We start from the raw sequence: 9,185 nt of genomic DNA, 5'->3' as shown, positions 1-9,185 counted from the left end.
TACAAGCTGGACCCATTTTAAACAGTAATATCACTCTGCTCAATGCTCTTGGTCAAAGTAGCTAACACAGATCTAATTATTCTTGAGTAGTTTCCAGTGCAATAAAAAGGGTGAAGCAAGAGGATATTAACTTCATACAGAGCTATCATCACAATCATTAGTGTGACAGTAGGTGAGATGCAACTTGCAGAGGTCTACTCAGCTGGTAATCCAGATGGGTAATTTTGAGGTTGTTTGCAATTTGGAAAAGTACCATGACTGTTCACTGCTCTCAACTAGTCCAAAATAAATGAAACATCCAATAAAATGTTGGTTACAGGTTGAAAACAAATCCTAAAGCTACCAACTATGATATTATGACTGTATTTCCTTGATGAGTAAATATGCACACAAGTTCATTATCCCAGCCAATGTTGAGAAGCAGCATTGAATCTTACTTAATGGAAAAGTTAATCAGAAAAAGCACATTGGAGGCTTTTAATACACATAATTACACATACATAGTGGAGCACAGGGTCTAGCAGAGAACTTCCTGTTGTAGAAGGACTCTCAATGGGTCAAGTGATTCTTGGAGCCCAGTCCATATCTACCACATCTGCTTCTGCACCCACCTCCTATCACAGGTGAGTACACCAGAAACCAGAGAAAAGTGGAATAGCTCAGGTAAATAATTAATAGTTAAGTTTAGAGGTAAAGATGAAGCCAGCTTTTAGAACCAAAATAGAAAAGCTGATATCATTAATTTTACCCCAATATACCAATAATAAACTTGGTCAGACACTTGCAGAATGTCTGGTAACCCCTAGAGGAAACAGCCAAGTTCAAGTAATTCAGACAACAATATGACACGGACCAAGGGCTCCACATTCCCAGACAGCCACAGGAAAGGACCTAGATACAGTCAGATTCTGGGGGAACATGTGGCATTCTGCTCTCTATCATGCTGTACACACCCATATTACAAAGGACAGATATGCTGAGTACCTGGGGACATCTGGCTACCCTGAGAGTGCCATGGGAAGCTGGAGAAAAACAGCAGACATTCTGGCAGCCAGAAATGGCTCATCTCCAGAATAATCAGGCCTGGGACCTATGCACAACATAGCAAAATAGGATGGAGATTCCGTGGGAGGGAGTCTGAGATGGCCACGGGCTCAGGCACACTTAAATTCTTCCACAGAAATGATGATAACTCCTAATTGCTACATGCAGATGCAAATATAAGTTAATTGGTATCAAGATAAAACTGCATCACACTGGTTTTTGCTCACCAGTTTATTGAACAGCACTACTCTTTCCCTCATAAAGCTCAAGAAGGAGCCCTTCCTGTGCTCATTATCCCTGGCAAAACAGAGTAGAATGCGCAATTTTTCATTTCTTTGAAGTGAAGCCCAGATTGAAACTGTTGCCTGAGTAAGTACAGACAATGTGCAGAACATGAGTAACCCCACTGAGATTAGAAAAGACCCACTGCTTCCTAAATGCATGTAGTTAGTGGAAAATGTAGCACATTTTCTCAACATTACTTTTCATTTTGTGTTTTGCATAGATCTAACCAACTCAGACTTCGCTGAGCCTGCAGAAAAAATAAATCTCTTCTGCATATGGCCACTGTTTGTGAAGACATTCATTGAAACTGCATCATGAAAAACTCCTTATAGGAGCAGTTCCAGAGAAATCTAATGTTGTGCAGCTGTAAGATTAAGTTCCCCCTTAGCTAAATGTGAAGTTTTTACATGTGGCAGTGTGATAGCACTTATTGGGACTTCCTTGCCTCAAGCCTGGATGTCATCAGTCTTTAAAATGTACTATTCCTGTAACTTGAAACTGATTTTGTTGTCACTAATCTCACTTTTGCACAGGAACATTCCCAGTAAAGATAGTTGATTTTTTCTGACACATGAAAGAAGAATCATAATTATATATACCAGCCAACAAATCAGCTGTTAAACAGTTCTAAGTTGAATCAACTTTCATGGGAAATGTTTTGAATCAGACAGACTCACTGGCATATATTTTATCAATATAAACTGTTAAAACAATTTTCAAGCACTTGTGCTGGCCTAGCAATGTAGGTGAAAAACATGGCATAATACTATCGAGTATGTTATGTGAGTTTATGATTTCACCTTTATGCCAGCCAAGGAGCAGCTTCTTTTGGAAATAAGCAGTCATTAATAAGGACTTCTCCATAATTTTCATGCTCTCTGTGAAAGGATGAAGAGATAATGGATCTCAAACACCTTTTCTGGTTTAATCTTCCTGAATATCTCTTGCATTACTGTAGTAGAAGAGGCAGAACATTGGGGTGGGAAAAATACCTGTGTAACATCTTTCTTCAGACAGCTCGTAAACTCATTTTCTTGCTTCCTGCATATGACAAAGTGCCCAGCTGGCAACTTAAATTCTGATTTATAGGAAAGGTCAGTTAATCCCAAGCAGGCGTTTTGCTAAATACCAAAATATCTCCTCATGTGTTTTCTCTGTCAATCTCAAGAAAGTTGGAAGCTTAAACATCAGAAAAGCTTACAGGCTAAGGCAGTGATATCAATTTTAATCACTATCAAAGCATTTTTTCTCCCCAATATTGAATAGTTTATGGACCACAATTAAGATTATAAATGTACAGAAGTTCTGCATTTGTTGCAATACTGTTCTTATAGACAAATTAGTAGACAAACATCCATCTTCCTCTATTGCATGACTACTGTACTGCCAGCAAACAGTACAGAGGAGAGAAAGTGCATTGAGAACAATCCTGCAGTCCCTACCAAACCTTAGCATTTCCCCTGAGGCCAGCATGAATTTTACATCAAGACTAACTCATCTAGAAATACCAGTTCTCTCCAGACGTCACATGTCTAACTTTCAAAATACCAGGTTTTAAAAATATTCTTTAAAGGACAGCAGAAATATTATTTGATGGTTGTTTATTTTCCAAGTGTAAAGAGTAAGAGCAGCCTCCTCTGTGTCAGAAAAGAGGAAAAAAACCAACCAAATCATAAAGTCACTACAGGGTCCAGAAAGCAAGTGAGGAAATTATTACTTGTGGAAACCTGTGTGTTTATCCAATGATATGAAATAAATGGAGCAGAAGTAGCAACATCAACATTTGATTAAGTAGACATTAACAAGAACACAAAGTATAAATAAAAGGAGATAAGAACTTGGTAATAGCCCAGAAGAAAATTGCTGAAGTGTCCAGAAGTAGCACACCATAACCCTTTCCATATTAAAATAGTATATCACACCTGACAACAGACCAAGGAAAGAGAAAATCACAGGAAATGCTCTTTCAGATTTGTTCTTGGTTTTTTGTAACTTTCTGTGGCATGTCATAAACACTTCATGCAAGAATGTGCATCCTGAAATTTAGACCTTTATTTAACCAAAATCTATGTTCTCCCCTCAACCATGTAAACACCATTCTAACTCCAGTGTAGAGGGTATGTCACTGAGCTTAAAAAGTAGTGTGCGCGCGCGTGTGTGTGTGTGTATGTATATATATACATATATATAGTCTAAAACAGAAAATAACTTGAGGAGAAGCACACCCAAGATGATTATTTTTCCACTTGAGAGTCTGGATGTTATTCTAGAGCCATGAACATGTAATAATTAAAGAGTTTTACAAGAACTTCACTCATCTGGCAGAGTAATGATGATGCTTTTTAAAGGTCTCATTTGAAAGGCCCTGCACTAAGCTTCACACTAATCCTTTTTGCTTTTGAAGTAATCTGAGCTGAACTCACTAAAATGTCAATGTGAAGTCCAAAAAGTGCAGACATATTTTTGAACAGAAAGCACAACAAAGTCTAAGTAATGTATAAACTTTTATTTAACTCTCATCTACACTGTTTTAAAAAATTACTTATAATTACTTTAAAAAATTACTTTAAAATTACTTTTAAAAATCTTAAATTACTTAAAAATTATTACCTTTTTTACTTAAATTTACTTAAAAAAACCAGGTGGCTATCTCAGCATTTCATAGCAGCTGCTATAGCAGTACACAAACGGGAAAAAAAAAGAAGAAAGTCCGTATGCCTGACCTCAACTTGTGTTGCAGGCAGTCAGTGGCAATATTGCATAAACTGCTTAGTCATCAATATTCCCAACACATCTCAGATCAAGTCATTGCCTACTTAAAGACAGAGCTTCAGACAGTGGTCACTACTCAGAGCTTAGTCATCAATCAGGAAAAAAAAAAAAGATATTTGGACGGAAAGTCTAGAATATAATATTGACCATCTCCATATTGCTCTGGAAAAGAAAGCCTGCCAAAACAAAGGCTTTTCCTGATTTGAGATAATTGCCCAAACTCTCCTATGTGTTTTCCACGCCAGCTGGGCCGAGCAGAGGGCGTGGGAGGGCTGGCATTGGCTGTGTGATGGAGCTGCAGCACCACAAGGAGCAGGATCGCGTAACCACGCTGAAGTTGCACTCACCTCCATATTTGCAGGCCTGCATTAAACCCCTCCCAGCTGGAGCAGGACAAAGGTGGTTTTGTTATCCTGCTCTTCAGTTTAAGGACAAGATACTTTTACAACCTCATCAAGTAACTCTAGACCTACCTTTTCCTTATAAAACAGTGTTGGGTTGCAGACATCTACAGCTACCATTAAAGAGCGTATTAAACTGGAAGTTTCAAGCACTGAATATAAGACGAAGTTAAAAGTTGAAGATGGGGGCATTCTTCAGCTTTGCTTTAATTTTTGTAGTATTTAATCTTCTTGTTTTAAAAATTAAAAATATTAAAAGAAATGTCTCTGATAGTACTAACATTTATATAAATGAACAAGAACAAAAAGCAGAAATTATTAATATGAGTCAGAATGGACAATTAACATCCATTTTGTTCTAAAAGGAGAATCTTCAAGGTTCTGAAATGGTCCGTGTTTCCTAAAGCAAGTGTTTGTCAACTTCCTTAGGTCTTTGCTCAAGGATGTCTGTGAAAACATAATCCAAGACATATCTGACATCTCTTCTAGAATTCATCATTATGTCTATAACAAAGTTGCATTTTACAGTGTTTGATGACTTCCATATTTTCAGACTTCAACGTTTTACCTTAATTCAAACTGGCCAGTTGTAAATTTGCCACAAATTATTTTTAATATCACATAAAAATTATATCTTAAAAGAAAACATAAAACAAAGATTCAGCTCAAAATGAGTCCAAGAATATACTCTCAAGAAATGGGTGTGAACAGCTCTAAGAAATTTCAATCCAAAATTATTTTTACACCCCAAGTTTTCAAAGAACTTTCACAAAGTCTGGGAGTCAGGGTTTTCCCAATGTATGTTTTATATAACTGCAGTGGCCAAGGTAGAGTCAGAAAGGCATTCTGAAACATCCATCTCTTCATTGTCTCTCCTGCAACTGCTCTCAATTGAGTAGTCTTGTAAAAATCAGTGGTCAGGAGTTCATCCTCTAGATTAACTGAGTGTCTAATAAAAGGCCTTAGTCATGAATAAAATTTTAATTGTTGCCAAAATTAAACAAAAATATGAGACCAAGCATTGCTGTTCTGTTTCCCAGCAGTTGGATCAAACACTTGCTCCACAGTTTCCTTGCTTCCTCACACTCTGTGCATTCCATACACATCTACGGAAAAACTCTCAGTGACTTTATGCCTCGGCAAAATACAGCTGCAAGAGTACGAGACAGATGAGATGGGTTTTACTCCAAAGGGTTTTTAAAGCTTGTGTTTGAACTAGAAAACAAAAATTGCGTGACATTTGAGGGATTTAACCGACATAAATCCCAAGGCAGCAGTTCAGGGCAATGTGTTAATTTGACTGGCAATTTTAAAAGCAGTTAAATGGCAATAGGAATTAAATGCCATTGAACTGGAAGGGTATAATGGGCCTAAAAGATTCAATATTCTTTGGGGAAGGAATTGTCCCCCAACTATGTAATACCATAACAGTCTTTCAGTTTAAAGGCAGAGAGTGATAGTTCAATTACTTTGCACTTTTCTCTTCCTTTTACTAGCTGAAAAGTGATTATTAGAGGATTTGTGGGGTCTGACTTTTGGCATCTCCTCTACTGTATGAATAATAGGCTCGATTTTCCTTTTACAGTGTAGTACTACAGGCCTGAGTATTGCTGCTGATATGAGTCAAGTGTAAGCCACACTGGTTTACACTAGCTGAACCCTCATGCTGGGTTTTATGAGAGTTTGATAAAAGGTGGGACTACAGGGGAAGTTTTTGTGAGAAGCTTCAAGAAGCTTACCCTATGTCCAACAGAACCAGCAGTGCCAGCCACCGCCAAGGTGGGCCCAGCACTATCCAAGTGTGAGCCCACCAGGATGTTGGCAGCACCTCTGTGTGGGAACTCAGCACATCACTCCTGGTGTCCAGAGTTGCCGAGATAACCCCTGGGGGGCTCGGAAATCCTGGAATGTTGCCAGAAGGGCTTGGTGGCTGGATTTTGACCCTGCACGGGATGTGCCACCTGTATGAGGACAAGAGGATCACTTGGGGATAAGTGGTGAAGGAATTGATTATTTGGGTGAAAACACAGGTTTTGGGATTTTGGTACAGGGGGTTTTTTAGGAGACAAGATGGAGGAATTAGGGTGTGTCTTGTCCTTCTCCTCTTCTTCTTGTCATCCCTCTTTGATGGTGATGCTGGCACTTTGGGATTGGTTCACATTAAATCTGCACTTGTTAATAAGGGTAAAAGGTATTGGAAGGTAAAGGTAAATATCTTATACATAGTTTTTAGTATAAAAATAGACGAACGCCCAGTGGGAGCTCAGTGTGCCCATGGCTGTCTTGCTGGTCAGACCTCTGTCAGGCTGGGAGACAACTTTGTAGATAAGAATTAATAAACAATATTGAAGACTGAAAAATCTGAAGAGTGCACTCGTCCTTTGGAGCGCGGGCTGTCCCAAGGCCATCCTATGCCTAACCGGGCAGAGACAGCAGGCCGAGAACGGAGACCTCTGGAGTAATAGAGTTAAGGTGGGGAAAACCCTGCAGAACTTTTGCTTACCACAATTGCGGCCAGAGAAGAGAGAAGTAAAAATATGTGGGAGCAGCTCTGCAGGCAGCAAGGTGAGAAGCAGGGGCTGGCGGCTCCAAGCACAGAGATTCCCCTGCAGCCCGTGGGGCTGACCATGGCGAGGCAGCTGTGTCCCCAGGGAGCTCCTCAGAGGAGCAGAAATCCACCTGCGACCCAGAGAGGACCCCACCCCGGAGCAGATGTATTCCCAAGACACTGTGAATCTGTGGGAAGACCATGCTGGAGCACAGATCAGAACCTGTGGATCCATGGAGAGAAGAACCCACACTGCTGCAGGTCTGCTGGCAGGGCTTGTGACACCACGGAAAATCCACATGAGAGCAGTCTGTTCCAGAAGGACTGCAGATTCCACCAGTACCTTTCCTGATTAGCAAAAACCTTGCACTTGTTCCAAAAAAGCGTTACTGGTCTAGAATGAACCAGCAAGAAATATGCATTATCAAATTTGTAGGGTTATACCATGCTAGAAGCAGACAGATTTGAAAAATCAGAGAGTTGGGCTACAGATTCTCTCCTGGGATGCAGGTAAGTAACACATGGATCCCTCCCAAGACATGATTCCTCAGCATAAGGATTCTGGTGTTATATTCTGGGGCATAGACTCCTGAGAATAAGAGCAGTGATAGCCTCTATAAATCTGCATTTATCCTGAAGCTGACTGCTGTACCCAAGAGCATCATCTTCCAGAGATGATACTTCAGAGAATAAGTGAGAAACATAGTAGATGCTTAAATCAAAGGGTATCTCAGCAACACACCTTCTGCCCAAGAAAACAAGGTGTAGCCTTGGCTGGGAAATTATCTGAGGATATTTTTCGAGCTAAACCTGCTTTGCAAAAATTAATTCTAGTTAAAATAAATTACTTTCCATGCATCTGTAACCAAATTAAGTTCTTTAGTTTGCTATAAATCCAGCCTAGAACACAAAGCAAGTTAAATAATAACTTATTTCCCAATTACATTGGAGGAAGATGGACAGCTTTCAAATATTGCCAAAAATGTTGTTCAATTCCCACAGTGAAAATTTCTTTCTTTATTGGGCACAGTTAGAGATATTTCTTTTAGATAAATTTCAAGAAATATAATTTGCATACACATTTGGAGTTTTTTTCTAAACTAACTTTAAAATTTGTTTCATTTTCCTCAGAATGCACTACCCCACTCTTAGCACATGAGCAATGTTACTACCATGGGTCCATTGTGTTTAAATCTCTCCTTTTACTCCCACCTGAGCTTTCCTGAAAATGGAAGACATGTTACCTGAAAGGTATATTCCTCACACATTTTTGCAAAACTTAGGAAATAAAATACTACAACTTAAAGGGAGGAGAAAGGAGAAGACAAACAAATTTTTGTGTTGGTTTCCTCCTCCCTCAACAGAAGTGGACTTCTTTAAACTGCCTGAGAGCATGGGTGGGAAGGGCACAACTTCTCATGAATCTCATCTTCATTAAGTAAGATTCTCATAGTTCAATTTCTTTTGTGGTCACAGAAACAACTAGTTCTTTTTTTATATGAAAATAGAGCTCAGTGGAAACAGGTAGAAAGAAAAAACTAAATTACAACCTGCAGGTCTTTCTTTGATGGTTTCCCCCTCAGCTTTGCAGCCCAACCCTTTCTTTCAACTCATGTTGTTCTATATTAAGTATAGAACTGCAAAGAAACTTTCTGGGCACTGCGTACATTTCAAACATTATCCACCAGCCAGGCAAACGACATCCAAAGGTTCAGCAGCACAAGTGTACTTAGAGGGAAGGAATTATCTCTTGCCTCCAAGGACAATAAGAGGTGTGCGCCTGTAGGGTATCATGTACTCTTTTATCTTCACTGGAAATAAAAAAGAGAGTATAGTGCAGAGATAATTTTCCTTTTCACTTAATTAAGTGAATACTTACCCAATTTATTAAATCAGCTTCAGAATTAAACATTTTTATATAGAATTTTTCACATTTTTGCTTTATTCTTGACACTCTTAGAATCACAGAATGGCCTGCTTTGGAAAAGAAAGATCATCCAGTTCCAACATCTCCACTACAGACAATGACATGCCACCCACGAGGTTCAGGTTTCTCAGGGTCCTTGAACACTTTCAGGGATGAGAAATGCACAATTTCTCTGGGCAAACTGTTCCTGTGCCTCACCACCCTTACA

The sequence above is a fragment of the Melospiza melodia genome, chromosome Z, assembly GCF_035770615.1.
Source record: "Melospiza melodia melodia isolate bMelMel2 chromosome Z, bMelMel2.pri, whole genome shotgun sequence".
NCBI lineage: Eukaryota > Metazoa > Chordata > Aves > Passeriformes > Passerellidae > Melospiza > Melospiza melodia.
The sequence above is the reverse complement of the archived record's forward strand: the minus strand, read 5'-3'. Positions refer to the sequence as shown.